Source organism: Eschrichtius robustus, chromosome 3 (genome assembly GCF_028021215.1).
Source record: "Eschrichtius robustus isolate mEscRob2 chromosome 3, mEscRob2.pri, whole genome shotgun sequence".
Classification (NCBI taxonomy): domain Eukaryota; kingdom Metazoa; phylum Chordata; class Mammalia; order Artiodactyla; family Eschrichtiidae; genus Eschrichtius; species Eschrichtius robustus.
Genome location: NC_090826.1, coordinates 515,286 through 530,364, shown reverse-complemented (window position 1 = coordinate 530,364; position 15,079 = coordinate 515,286). Strand labels below are relative to the sequence as shown.

Below are 15,079 nucleotides of genomic sequence, written 5' to 3'. Positions count from 1 at the left end.
TGCAAACCCCACAGAGGCCTTTTCTCGGCCCCTCCGTCCACGGCGCCGGGAGCGGCCCCCAGGCCAATTCCAGAGGCGCAACGGGAACCCTGTTCGCAGCGCGGCGCCGCCCTCCGGGACGCGGCTGTGTAACCCCGTGCTGTCTCCGGAATCGCTGCCCCGCCGGACACCGACGGGCAGCCTAGCCGAGCGTCCGCGAAGAGCTGGCCTCTCGCGGTCTGGTCTGTGCGGCCAGCACAAACCTCCCGTCGCTTCCGCTGCCCTATTCAGGGCCCTAGACTACACTCCCAGGCCACTCCGCGCGCGCTTCCAGATGTCGCGAGAACACTGGCCTGGCACCTACATGGCGGGGGCGGGCTGTACCGTGGACCGCCGGGAGGTGTAGTTTTGGGCTGGGAGCCACGCTCCCTGGCACCGAGGCTCGGGCTGCAGAGAGACTACAAGTCCCAGGGGGCGCAGCGCGACCGCCTGGAGGGCGGGGGGTACGAAAGAGGAACCCGAAGGGCGCGGGGGTGAGTGAGGGGCCGGAGGCGGGCGCGCGGGGGGAGGGCGGGGGCGGCCCTCGGGGTGCGGACCCCGGGCCGGGCGGTAGCGGCGGGGCGGGGCGGAGGGCGCGGGGTCCGGCCGCCCTGCTCCTCCGCGCCCCCCGCCGCCCCGGAGGGCCCGCGGGTGGATATATCGACCCCACAGTGTCCAGTCTGGTCCAGCAGAGTCTGTGTGCGTCATCACCAGGACGATTTAATTGACGCTTTAGTTTCGGTTTAATTGAGACCGGGGTTCGGACGCGCGTATCACAGCGTTTCAAGGAGCAGCGTTGGAGCCAACGCAGCTCCTCGGTGCCCGAGCGCCAGGGTGGCCCTTTTGTCCTGTTCCCCGGGCCCCTGCGGGGCCGAGGGCAGAGCTGGGCCCCGTGCTTCTCTGCTCCTCCCCGCGCCCCCGCAGCAGCCTGTGTTAGCCAGAGTCTGAACGGCCACGGTGATCTCAGGAGCTCCTAGAAGGAAATCAAACCTGGGTTTTCCGGAAAGTTTCCCTTGCTGGCACACGCTCACCCCACCTGGCCCTGGGCGCTCCTCCCAAAGGCGGAGCAGCCGCGGCTCGAGGGCGCTCACCCCCCGCACCCCGGGGGCGCCGCCCGCCCCTCCCTGCATCGCCCTGTGCCGCGAGGTAAGCTGTGATTTGTCGCGTAATTCACTTGAAGAACGACCTCTGGTCACCACAGCACTGGGAATCCCGCGTCCCCAAGGCCAGGGACCCCCCAGGTGGGCTCTAAGGGTTCGCCCGGCAGCTCCGTCTCGGGGCTGCTGAGGCCCCCGAGCCGTAAGTGTCAGCAGCCGGGAGTGTGTCCTTTACGTCGGTCAGATCGTTCACTGCGCTGATGTTCCTTGAGCGTGGGGAGATTTTCAGAATGGGAAGCAGGAGAATGACGAGGTCCGCGGTTCTCATATTGCCTGTTGGCGCCCTTTGCTCGCTGAGAGGCTGACTGGAGGTACCCGCACGGAGGCGCTGGAGATGCAGCGGGCCCTCCTGCGTTGTGCTCGACGGTGAGAGAAGGAAAGGTCAGCACACGTGAACTGTGAAGTTGGTGACCACCTGCCCCTATCCCCTCTCCAGCCACAGCTGCCCACAGGGCTGGAAGATCGCATCCGCCCCCTGCCGTGGTCACCCGGGCAGGGCCTCCTGTTGGAGAGCTGTTATGTGGTTTTCTGGCCCAGCACCCGACAGCTACTGATGGACCAGAATAATTCCCCACCCCCCCCCACCGTTAACTAACGTGTTACTTGTTCAGAATCACAGTGACTTCTTCCTTGAAACCAGTGCTTCTAAGGAAAAATGAGAGTCATGAAAGAACACATGGTACAATTTAAATTCTCACCAAACTTTTTATTACCTTGTAGAAATTTTTGGACCCAATTCCTTAGATCTTTGGCTCCAATAAGATTTTCAAAATAGAAAGTGAATTGCATTTATTCAGTTCGTGATTACATATAATCCACATAAGTGAAGTGCATAGGTTCGGTTTGCCCAGTTTTGACAGATGTATACAGCTGTGTAACTTGCACGCTGTCACGATAGAGCACATTTCTGTCATCCCTAAAGGCTCCCTCATGTTGTGTCCCCCGAATCCTTGTGTCGAAGCCCTGACCCCCAGCGTGATGTTGTCTGCAGGTGGGGCCTCGGAGAGGTGATCAGGGTGAGGGGAGCCCATGAGGGGATCGGTGCCCTGATAACAAGAGGAAGACAGAGACCCCCCTCCTTGCTCACACACCAAGGCAAGGCCAGGAGGACCACGAGAAGGCAGCCGTCTGCAGGCCGGGAAGGGCCCTCACCAGAGGCCGGATCTGCCGGCACCTGGACCTTGGGCCTCCCAGCCCCGGTTCTGTGAGGAACAATGTCTGTCTAAGCTGCCCTGGGCTGACTGAGACCTCGTAAGCCTTCCCAGCCCTGCGCCCCAGAAGCTGGCATGGTTCTGATTTCTGCCACATTCCTTCATGGTGCTGTGTTAGAATCCATGGTCTGTGGAGTGCCCTGGCTGTCCACAGCGCAATGCCCGACCTGGGACGGCACTTGGGTGGGTTCCTGGCATTGTCTTGGGTGATGGGGTTATGCACATTCTTGCACTTGTGTTCTGTGGGTGTGAGACTGTCGTGTGGGGCCTGGTGGGCAGGGCGGTGTTCACTAGTGTCTTCCATCTGCATCTCCTTGAGCAGTGATGCTGGGCATGCATCCGTCTGCGACACCCGCTCGAAGCATCTGATCAAGATTTTTGCCTTTTTAAATTTAAAAAATTTTTTAAATATTTTTTTTAAATTTATTTTTGGCTGTGTCTCAGTTGCGGCACATGGGATCTTCCTTGCAGCATGCGGCATCCTCTGCTGCGGTGCGTGGGCTTCTCTCTAGCTGTGGCGCGCAGGCTCCACGGCACATGGGCTCTGTAGTTGCAGCACGCGGACTCTCTAGTTGTGGCCCATGTGCTCAGTAGTTGCCTCGCAGCATGTGGGATCTTAGTTTCCCGACCAGGGATCAAACCCTTGTCCCATGCATTGGAAGGTGGATTCTTAACCACTAGACCACCAGGAAAGTCCCCAGCCTTTTTAAAAAATTATCAAGTTGTAGAGACTTCCCTGGTGGCACAGTGGTAAAGAACCCACCTGCCAATGCAGGGGACACGGGTTCGATCCCTGGACTGGGAAGATCCCACATGCCGCGGAGCAACTAAGCCCATGTGCCACAACTACTGAGCCCGTGTGCTATAACTACTGAAGCACATGACCCTAGAGCCCGTGCTCTGCAAGAGAAGCCACCACAATGAGAAGCCCGCACACCGCAATGAAGAGTAGCCCCCGCTCGCCGCAGCTAGAGGAAGCCCTCGCGCAGCAACGAAGACCCAATGCAGCCAAAAATAAATAAATAAAACAATTATAAAAATTATCAAGTTGTAATTTCCTCTAGGTCTTCTGGATACAAGCCATGTCAGATATATATATGTATATATAGAGAGAGTGTTACCTCCCATTGTTTGACTTGCCTATTTGCATTATTAATAGCGTCTTTTTAAAATTAAACTCTTTTGGAGTGGTTTTAGGATTACAGAAAGGTGCAGACCGAGGCGCATGTGTGGAAACTGAGGCGCGACGGCGCTCCGTTGCTGTTCCCCGCGCCCCAGGCTGCAGGTCACGCGCTGCCTCAGGGCCCTCTTTCTGCCCGGGATCCCATCCGGGAGCCGACTTTTTCGTGACCTTGACGGTTTTGAGGAAGACCGCTCAGGTGTTTTGTAGCATGTCCCTGACTTGGGGTTTGTCTGCTGTGTGTTCTCCTGGTTAGACAGGGGTTGTGGTTTTTGGAAAGAAGAGCCCAGAGGTGAGGTGGCGCTCGCGTCACGTCACATCAGGGCACCTGACGTCCGCGCGACGTCACGGGGGCTGTCGGCCTGGTCACCTGGCTCGGGGGGTGTCTGCCGAGGAGAGTCGCTCCTCGTCCTGTCCTCCCGTCTCTTTGGCAGCCGCTCGGGGGCAGCGCACCCTCCCGGGGGTGGGAGCGAAGCTCAGGGGAGGACCCGCCTTGTGGCCTGGCGTCCCGTGAGGAGGGCGGCCTCGTGGGCGGCGTCTGCGCCGTGGCGGGGGCGCAGCTCGCGCTGCTGGTCTGGCCGCTCACCTCGTGCCAGCCTTGGCCGCCCGGACCTTGTCGCTGTTCTCCCCTCCCACGCCCCGCCCCTCGTGAGCGCTTCCTTCCTTCCTTGCGCTGCCAGCTGCTCCAGCTTCGCTTCATCTTGTTGTGTTGCTGCCTCAGCCCTAGAATCAGCCAGTTCTCCGGGGAGCGCTGGTTCCTTTCACGGGAGAGTGGGGTTTAGACGCCAGGCCCCGGCAGCGGGTGTGGGCGTTGCTGCTGGGGTGTCATTGTCTGTAGTCCTCTTAGCAGATAGGTAGCTATGTATCTGTTCAGCTGCGTGTCTGTAACAAAAGTGCTTATATGTAACCTTCTCACTGCCATCGCCATCGTTTTCTTATTTGTCCCACCCCAGTGCACATAGAAAGCAGTTTCAGAATTGTTCACCCATATACCTCCCCACTCTGAGAAACAAACTTATCACCTTGAGTACCATGTTTATATTTAGTTTCTTCTTACCGTTGGTCTTACAGTTCCCAGTCAAAACGCTGTCTTCCTGTCCCCTTCAGTGTGTTGGTGTCACACGTTGTGATACAGTTAGATTCAGTGGTCACAGTCTGCCTTCCATCCTGACATCCCTGACATTCTGGTGGGTGTTGTTGATTTTTTTGCGTGTATTAAAGTCTACTCTCTGTGATATATCATTCTATGGATTTTGGCAAATGCATAGAGTTTATATCCACCATAATGGTGTATTTTCATGAGCAGAAGTTTTTAATATTGATGAAGTTTAGTTTATCAATTGTTTTTCTTTTCTGGTTCATGCTTTCTGTGTCCTATTTAAAAGTCTTTGCCTAACCAAGAGCCACAAAGATAGTCTCCTGTAGTTTGTTGTCAAAGGTTTATAGATTCAGTTTTGTGTTTAGCTCCGTGAGCCATCTCTAATTAATTTTTCATGTGATGTGAGTCTAGTAGTTTCACTTTTTATTCCATGTAAGAAACCAGCTGTCCCAGCACCATTTCTTTTTTTTTTTTAAGTGAAAGCTATTTGCTTTTTTTTTTTAATAGTAGTCTTTTATTTATTTATTTATTTTTATATTTATTTTTGGCTGTGTTGGGTCTTCGTTTCTGTGCGAGGGTTTTCTCTAGTTGTGGCAAGCGGGGACCACTCTTCATCGTGGTGCGCAGTCCTCTCACTATCGCGGCCTCTCTTGTTGCGGAGCACAGGCTTCAGATGCGCAGACTCAGTAGTTGTGGCTCATGGGCCCAGTTGCTCCGCGGCATGTGGGATCTTCCCAGACCAGGGCTCGAACCCGTGTCCCCCGCATTAGCAGGCAGATTCTCAACCACTGCACCACCAGGGAAACCCCCAGCACCATTTCTTGAAAAAAACTTTCTTTTCTCCATTGAATTGCTTTGGCATCTTACCAAAAATCATTTGACTGTGTTTGCGAGGATCTATTTCTGGGTTCTCTATTCTGTTACATTGGTCTATCTGTTCATCAATCCACACTGTCTTGTGACTTTATAAAGTCTTCAGGTAAGTCAGTGTAAGTCCTCCATGCTTGTGCTTTTTTTTTTTTTTTTAATTTTTATTTTTTTTACTTTTTGGCCGCACCCCATGGCATGTGGGATCTTAGTGCCTCGACCAGGGATCGAACCTGCACCCCCTGCATTGGAAGCTTGGAGTCTTAACCACTGGACCACCAGGGAAGTCCCACTTGTTCTTCTTTTTAAAAATTGCTCTGGCTATTCTAGGTTCTTTTTATTTTCATATACATTTCAGAATCAGGTTGTCAATTCCTCAAAAAAAAAAAAAAAAGGCTGCTGTAATTTTGATTGTGATTGTATTAAATGTTGGGTCAATTTGGGGAGAAATTAATCTTAGTAATATTGAGTCCTCTAATCCATTCACATGGATGAATGGAGATACACACATATACGTGTGTGTGTGTTCATGTTGATATATATACATCATTATCGTATGTCTTCCATTATTTGGATCTTGAACAGCGCTCAGCAGTTTTATCTTTTCCTGTGTACAGGTCTTACACATCCTTTATTAAGTTTATCCCCACAAACAGACTGTTTTGAATGCCGTTGTAAATGATATTTATTTAAGTTTCATTTTCTAATTACTTGTTGCTAGTATATAGAAATGACAGCTGGTTTTGCATATTGACTTTATATTCTTGCAACATTGCTGAATTCACCTACAAATTATAGTAGGTTTTTAAGATTTCCTAGGATTTTCCATGTGAACAGCCATGCCGTGTGCACAGAGGCACGATCACTCCTCTTTCTAACCTTGTGGCTTTTGCTTTGTTTTCTGTCGTCACTGCACCGGCTTGAGCCACAGGGCGGTGTTGACTAGACCTGCGAAGGCTGGGTGGCCTTGGCCTCTTCACTGTTACTATGGCATCGGCTGTGGGGTTTTTGGAGATGCCCTGCCTCACGCTGAGGGGTCTCCTGTTTTCACTTTGCAGAGAGTTATCATGAATGGGCCTGAAATTTTGTCAAATGCTTGTTTTGCATCTGCTGAAATGGTTACATGGTTTTTTTCCTCTTTAATCTATTAAAGTGGTTGATTGCATTGACTGGTTTTTGTATGTTAGGTCAATCTTTTTTTTTTCCCCGAAGTTACAAAGACTTTTTAAAAAATGTTTATTTATTTATTTTTAAATTTTATTTTTGGCTGCGTTGGGTCTTAGTTGCCCCGCGGCATGTGGGATCTTAGTTCCCCAACCAGGGATTGAATCCGTGTCCCCTGCGTCGGAAGGCAGATTCTTCACCACTGGACCACCAGGGAAGTCCTACGTTAAGTCAATCTTATGTTCCTGGAAGAAACTCATTTGGTCGTGTTCTGTCACCTTTCTGTGTTTTACTGAATGCAGTTTGCTAATGTTTTGTTAGGGTTTGGGGTCTGTATTCATGAGGGATGTTAGTCTGCATTTTTTCCCTCGTAATGTCCTTGTCTGGATTTCTGTCTGGGTTATGCTGGCCTATGTTTGAGTCTTGCTTGCTGGCCTTATAAACGAGCTAGGACAGGTTCCCTTCCCCTTTGTTTTCTGAAGGACTTTGTTTAGTATTGGTATTAGTTCTTCCTTAGTTTTTTGGTAGACTTCACTAGTGAAGCTGTCTGGGTTCACTGTTTTCTTTGTGGGAAGTTTTACAAATATTAATTCAATTTCTTTCCTTTCATCTTAATTCAGATTCTTTCCTTTCATCTGCCTAATACGGTTGAATTCACTCTTGTTTTTCTGTCTTCTTAAGACGGAAGCACAGGTCAGTGATTTCACACTTGTCTTCATCTCTTATACAGCCATTAAAAACTATAAATTTCTTTCTAAGCGCTGCTTTAGTTTCCTACACAAAATCTGATAGGTCACACTTTATCTTTCTGTTAAAAATATTTTAAAATTTCCTATGTTTGTTCCATGAGTTATTTAGAAGTCTGTTGTTTAATTTACAAGTATTTGGTGATTTTCTAAATATCTTGTGTTACTGATTTCTAATATAATTCCATTTAGTCAGAGAATATACTCTGTATGATTTTCACCCTTTGAATTTGTTGATACTTGTTTTATGGTCAAACATACGGTCTGTTAGTGAATATTTTGTTTGCACTTAAGAAGAGTGTGTATTACACTTTTTTTGAGTGTCGTATTCTGTAATTGTCAGTTGAGTCAAATATTGCCCAAATCTTTTATATCCTTACTCTTTTTTTTTTTGTCTACTTGTTCAATCAATTATTGAAAGAGGGATATTAAAGTTTCCAATCACAGTTGTGGATTTGTCTTTTTCCTTTTAGTTCTCTCAGCTTCATGTATTTGCAAGGTTTTATTCAGTGCATACAAATCAATACAAGACGATTGATTTATCTTCTTGATGAATTTACTCTGTTGTTGTTGTGAAAGATCGAAGTCTACTTTGTCTGATATCAGTATATCTGCATGAGTGTTTTTATACTCAGTAATTGCATAGACTATCTTTTCCATCCTGTGCTTTCAGTGTTCTGTGTCTTTATGTATAAAGTTTGTCTGTTATAAAGTGTATATCATTTGGTCTTGCTTTTTATCCAATCTGACAATCTCTACTTTTCAAAAAAATAACTATAATAACTACCATTTATTGAGGCACTTTATATGCATTATGTAATTTCATTTTTTCCAGATTTTTTTTTATTGTAGTAAAATATACATAACATGAAATTTACCATTTTAACCATTTTAAAGTATATACCCTGTAGCATTAAGTGTATTTATGATGTTGTACAACACTTACCACCGTCCGCCTCTGGAACTTTCTCATCTTCCCAAACTGAAACTCTGTCCCCATTAAACACTAACTCCCATCCCCTTCCCCAGCCCTGGCACCCACCCTCCTACTTTTTGCCTCTATGGATTTGACGACCCTAGGGACCTCATATAAGTGGAATCATACATTATTTGTCCTCTTGTGACTGGCTTATTTCACTTAGTGTAATGTCACCCATGTTATAGCAGGTGTCAAAATTTCCTCCTTTTTAAGGCTGAATAACATTCCATTGTATGGATGGACCACATTTTGTTTATTCACTCATTGGTCAATGGATATTTGGGTTGCTTCCACTTTTTTTTTTTCTTGGCTGTTGTGAATAATGCTGCTGTGGACACTGGTGTACAAATATCTCTTAAAGACCCTGTTTTTGGTTCTTTTGAGTATGTAATCAGAAGTGGAATTGCTGAATCATACGGTAATGCTGCACCGCTTTACATTTCCACCAGCAGCAGACAAGGGTTCAAATTTCTCCACATTCATTGTTTCTGTTTTTTTTTTTTTTAATATTTATTTATTTATTTAATTTATTTGGCTGTGCCGGGTCTTAGTTGTGGCATGTGGGATCTAGTTCCCTGACCAGGGATCGAACCCAGTTCCCCTGCATTGGGAGCACAGAGTCTTAGCTCCTGGACCACTAGCGAAGTCCCAGTTGTTTCTGTTTTTTTGATAGTAGCCATCCTCATGGGTGTGGAGTAGTATATTTGCTGCATTTCCCTAATGATTAGTGATGTTAATCTCTACTTTTTGATGGAGTATTTAGTCTGTTTACATTTAGTGCGGTTATTAGAGTGTTTGGGTTTAAATCTACCATCTTGATGTTTGATTTCTATTTTTCCATCTGTTTCTCTGTTTCTCCTTTCCTCCCTTTTTTTTTTTTTTTTTTTTTTTGGTGAATCAAGTTTTTAAAATTCTGTTTTATGTCCTTTATTGACTTCTTAGTTCTGCCCTTTTGTGTTATTTTATAGTGGTTCCTATAGAGATTGAATATGTGTGTTTAATTTATAATGGTCTACCTTAAAAGTTAATCCTGTACTTCACAAGAAATACAGAGGGTCCCAGTGACCACCTTCTACTTCTAGTGCTCTTGGCCGCATATATTTTACTTCTTGTGCTAGAAAATTCTACAACACAGTTTTTATCTTTACTTTAGCTAATAGTCTTTAAAAATAGTTAGAGGTGTATTACATTTAATTGTTAAAGTCTTGGATGCCTTTGTTTACTAAATTGAGAATTTCTGGGTCCAGTGGTTAGGACTCTGTGCTCTCACTGCCGAGGGCCCGGGTTCAATTCCTGGTCGGGGAACTAAAATCCCACAGGCCTCCCAGTGCAGCCAAAAAAAAAAAAAGAAAGACAGAATTTCTGTAGAACTGCACCGTACTTGGCTAGACATGCTAAATGTATTAGTTGAACGTTGTAAAACAAGCAGTACCCACCGGCTCCTGTAGAAAACCCTCAGACCCCAGGTCAGTGTGGGGGGTAAGTAGAGGCTCTGGAGCCAGGGGCCTGGCCAGTCCTCACCCTGCTGTGTACTCGCTGTGCCGTGTACTTGCTGTGTGATCTTGTGCAAGCCTGTTTTCTCCTCTTAAAAGGGGTCGAGGGACTTCCCTGGTGGTGCAGTGGTTAAGAAAGAATCCACCTGCCAATGCAGGGGACACGGGTTCGAGCCCTGGTCCGGGAAGATCCCACATGCTGCAGAGCAACTGAGCCCGTGCGCCACAACTACTGACCCTGCGCTCTAGAGCCTGTGAGCCACAACTACTGAGCCTGTGTGCCACAACTACTGAAGCCCGCATCCCTAGCCTGTGCTCCACAATAAGAGAAGCCACCGCAATGAGAAGCCCGCACACCGCAACAAAGAGTAACCTCCGCTCGCTGCAACCAGAGAAAGCCCACGCGCAGCGACGAAGACCCAACTCAGCCAAAAATAAATAATAAAATAAAATAAATTAATTTAAAAAAAGGGGGTCGATAATAGGCATTGTTGGGAGGGTAAAATGAGTTAATATGAGTGAATAACTCAGAGTGGTGCTTGGCACACAGCAAGCGCTATGTAATTGCTGTTCTTGCTGTTGTTACACAGTGAGCAGGTTCACATCCCTTGGAGATCCAGGATCTGCAGCAAAAAGAGACTTTTTCATCCTTCGCAAACCAACATGGGCGTGAAAGTCCAGCCCTAGCTGTGTATGTGACAGACCTCTAAGGTGTGAAATTACTTTTCATAGGAGAATAAACCTCAGATTATTAATTTGATCATTCTTTGGGGAATGTTTTAGAGATGAACGGGGCTACTAAAATAATGTTAAGTGTAACTTATTATCTCAAATTTACCTTTTTGCAACTGGATTCACGTTAACCAAGAAGAGCGTTTTAGCATCCATCCCCGTTTGCTTCCCTGAGGCCGACTCCTGCCCAGTGGAGATGAGGCTCTGGTGGCACTGCAGTTCTCTCCGAGTGCCCTGTTGCTGACCTCTGTGCCTACCATTGGGTTTCTGAATAGAAAAGCCATGCAGTGGAGTCATTTCCAGCATAGAAGATTCAGCTCCAACAAATGACTCTCCCGTAGATGGCAATTATCAGCCCTGGACAAGATACAAAAAGCAGCTACCTGAGGACTCTGGAGAGGGGACAGCAGGCAGATCCTGAGGGCAGCTTAGACTTAGAGGAATGGCCGGCACACAGTGTGTCTCTTGTTTGCACGTCTTTCCTCTGAGGGCAGCACAGTCACTGCAGGGGTGGTGTGGTGGCTAAAACTCTGGTGGAAAGACCGCGCGCTTCCTCGTTAGACTAAGGGGAGGAGCTGGTATCCACAGCTGCTGGGGAGAAATCCTGGAACGAGGAATTCTGCAAATAAACTCTGCTCAGATTTCTGGCCAAGCCTTGAACCGTGCACACACACAGGGCAGGGGGAGAAGCCGCCTGGAGTGAGAGCGAGGCCACCGCTTACCACAAAATCGACAGCAGCACAGTTTGCAGTTTGACTCTAATGAGATTAATCGCCTGCTAAAGCAAAACCATAAACTCTCTTCAGGGGAATATAATGGAATTCAAAGTCTCTACAACATAACATTTGCAATATACATGTTACAATCTGAAATTACTCAACATACAAAGAGCCAGGGAGATGTGAACCATCCTCAGGGAAAAGACAGTCAACAGACACCAATCGTGTTATGACCCAGGTGTTGGATAATCAAACAAGCACTTCACAGCTGGCTTAGCAACTGTGTTCAGTGAGGTAAAGGAAAATACACTCATAATGAACAAAAACGTAGGAAATCTCGGTAGAGGAGTAGAAAATATTTTTCAAAACAAGCCAGTTGCTGGACTTCCCTGGTGGCGCAGTGGTTAAGAATCCACCTGCCAATGCAGGGGACACGGGTTCAAGCCCTGGTCTGGGAAGATCCCGCATGCCACGGAGTAACTAAGCATGTGCGCCACAACTACTGAGCCTGCGCTCTAGAGCCTGCGAGCCACAACTACTGAGCCCGCGTGCCACAACTACTGAAGCCCGTGCGCCTAGAGCCCGTGCTCCACAACAAGAGAATCGCATGACAACGAGAAGTCCACTCACTGCAACGAAGAGTAGCCCCCACTCACTGCAACTAGAGAAAGCCTGCACGCAGCAACGAAGACCCAAACGCAGCCAAAAATAAATAAAATAAACAAATTAAAAAAAAAAAGCCAGTTGGAAATTTTAGAACTGGAAAATATAACACCTGAAATAAAAAAATTCACTGAATGGGCATAATAGAATGGAAATGACAGGAAGTAGTCAGACTTCAAAGACAAATCAGTAGAAATCATCTGGTCTGAAGAAAAACTGGGGAAATGATTGGGGGAAAAGCATGAAGAGCCTTAGGGACTCATGGGGCAGTGTGAAGTGTCTCACGCAGGGTAACTATGGAGCCCAGAGGGGAGGCGAGAGACACGGTGGGGCAGGAGAAGTACTTGAAGAACAATGATCAGACTCTTTCCAAATATGGTGAAAAACGCAAATTTATAGATTTAAGAAGCTCAGTGAGTCCCAAACAGGATGAATATGACTAAAACCATACCTAGGCACATCATTTTCAAATTACTGAAAACTTTAAGATTAACTTTAAAAATCTTGACAGCAGCCAGAGAAAAACAAGACTACATACACACAGCATTGCAAAGACTAGGAACTTACCATCAGAAGGCAAGTGGAGCTGCATCTATAAAGTTCTGGAAGAAAGATAGTCAACCCTCCAGGAGTGTGTTAAATACAAATATTTTCAGAAGAAGGAAAACTGCTAGAATTTGTTGCCATCATCTGTGTACTGCCAGACATGCTAAAGAAAGTCTTTCCAGGCTGAAGGAAAATGACACCAGAGTGAAACTCAGGTCTTTATGAGTGAGTGATGAGCATTAAAAAGGGTAAATATCTGGGGGGGAATGTTTTCTTTAAAATACGTATTTAAAGAAAAAATCAGAACATGTCTTGGGTTTGTAATGCATGCAGATGAAATACGTATGATAACTGTAGCATAAGGAACAGTGAAGGGGATCTGTGGACCTGCAGGTTCTGCCTTTACATGAAGTGCTGAAGTATTAATTCTAAGTAGGCTGTGAAACAGTGGGGATGTGTGTTGCAGTCCTAGAGCAATAACCATAAAAATAATGCAGAGAATCATAACTAAAGAACCAAAAGATAAATTGAAAGGGGATTTTAAAAAATATTCAAATAATATAAAACAGGAAAGAGAGAAGAGAGAAATAAAACACCAGAGAGACAGCAGAAAACAAATAATAAAACGGTAGCCTTAATCCAACCATAGCGTCATTATACATTTGCCAATGCCCAACATCAAGAGTGATCCTAATGTAAATATGGACTTGAGGCAACAGTGATGTGTCAGTGTAGGTTCATCAGAGTACCTATCTGGGGCAGGATGTTGACAGTGGGGGAGGCTCTGCTTGTGTGGGGGCAGGGGGTGTATGGGAACTCTCTTACTTCCTACTCAGTTTAGCTGTGAACCCAAAACTGCTCTAAAAAAAAATTAAGTCTTTTGTGTATTAAAACCAAGGAACAAGTAGAAAAATAATAAAATGGTAGACCTAAGTCTAACCACAGTGATAATTACATTAAACGTTAATGGACTAAACTCTCCACTTAAAAGGCAGAGATGATCAGAATGGGTAAATAAGCAAGACCCTACTACATGCTGTCTATGGGAGATTCACTTTAAATATCAAAAACACAGGTTGAAAATAAGTGAATGCAAAATGTGTGTGTATACAAACAGCGTAAGAAGGCTGGAGTGGCTATATTAATATCAGATAAAGTAGATTCACAATATGGAGTATTACTAAAGAGAACGAGGAAATTCTAATGAGAAAGAGGTGGTTTCATCAGGAAAACATCAATTATGAATGCACCCAATAAAGGGAGTAATAAGCAATCATAGTAGGCAATTGTAGCATCTTTCTCTCACCAGTTATTAGAACAAAAGACCTAAAGAAATCAGTAAAGACATAGAGGATCTGAACAGCGCTCCCAGGCATCTTGACCTGATTGATATTTGTGGAAAGCCACACCCATCAGAAGCAGAACACAAATTCCTTCTAAGTGCATATTCTCTAACAAAGACCAACTGCTGTGCCCTAAAACAAGTTTCTAAGAAAAGTAAAGTACAGCTGTATTTATTTGCATAGGACATGATTATTTATATAGAAGACACTAAGAAATCTGTGAAAAACTGCTAGAACTATTAAGTGAATTTAGCAAAATCTCAGAACTCAAGGTTAATATGCAAATTTTACTTGTATTTTTGTATACTAACAGCAAACTGTTATGAAATGCAATTAGAGGCCACCGCAGCCCCTGGGAGCCTGGAAAAGGGGAACTGCGAGCGAGTGAACGGCTCAGTCCCCGGGCGGCGGTGGCCGGTGGGGGTGGGGCGCTGCTGCTGCAAGGGGCTGGTGGTGGTCCGCACCAGCCACGCTGAATAAAAGCAGGAAGGAGAAGGGACCACCAGAAGCGGGACAAGTGGACAAAGTTCAAGAGAAGGACAAGACATAGTAGAATCAGACTGCCGCTGTCTGAGAGCTGGGGCTACAGAGCTTGAAATTACCCCGGAAAACCTCTGAAATGTTGGGCCCTTCACCGCTTCCTCCTAAGGACTCCAGAGGCAACACACCACATTGAGCATGCCAGTTGGCAGATCACTGTGTATATTTTGTAGGAGCACAGACTGAGGTGCTTCTGTCCCTCTGGCCTCGAGTTAACCGTTGCTTTCCATCATGGTCTCTTTCCCCTCAGCGTTCCTCTCCGTTCTTCACTTCTGTCCCACTGCCTTACCAAGTGTGATCGACTCACGCAGGTGAATTAGACCATTTTTTCGCACGCTCTTTTCCTCCCCTGTCTGCCAGTATTACTCTGAACTTGACTGTTTTAACCTGAACCGTTCACATGGGTTTGCAGTTCCCACGCTGCTTTTCAAACTTTCTGATGTCACGTCACCATGACAGTCAGCACTGGCTCAGGTTACCCTGTGGACATACCTCTGTTAGGACAGTTAGCACATCTGGGGCTGCCCAGCTCAAGAGGTGCAGAGCAGGTGCTCGTCCGGGGCAGAGAAGTAATTCCAACAGAGGAAATGTTAAAGAGCTTGGCCTGCGGTTGACTTAATAC

At 46.6% G+C, this 15,079-nt stretch overlaps 1 protein-coding gene across 16 annotated transcripts in view; it reads left to right on the top strand.

Annotated features, from left to right (window-relative positions):
* Positions 1 to 464: 464 nt before the first annotated feature.
* The window catches only part of C3H1orf159 (chromosome 3 C1orf159 homolog), a 28,531-nt gene continuing 13,916 nt past the window's right edge, over positions 465 to 15,079 (top strand). For 13 of the 16 annotated variants that reach the window (XM_068538624.1, XM_068538623.1, XM_068538616.1 and 10 more), the window contains exon 1: positions 484 to 512. The gene's annotated coding sequence lies outside the window, so the exon portion shown is untranslated. Of the gene's footprint in view, positions 513 to 765; positions 1,165 to 10,587; positions 10,626 to 15,079 lie in introns of those variants that run through there. The other 3 variants (XM_068538619.1, XM_068538617.1, XM_068538618.1) reach the window with 3 other exon arrangements.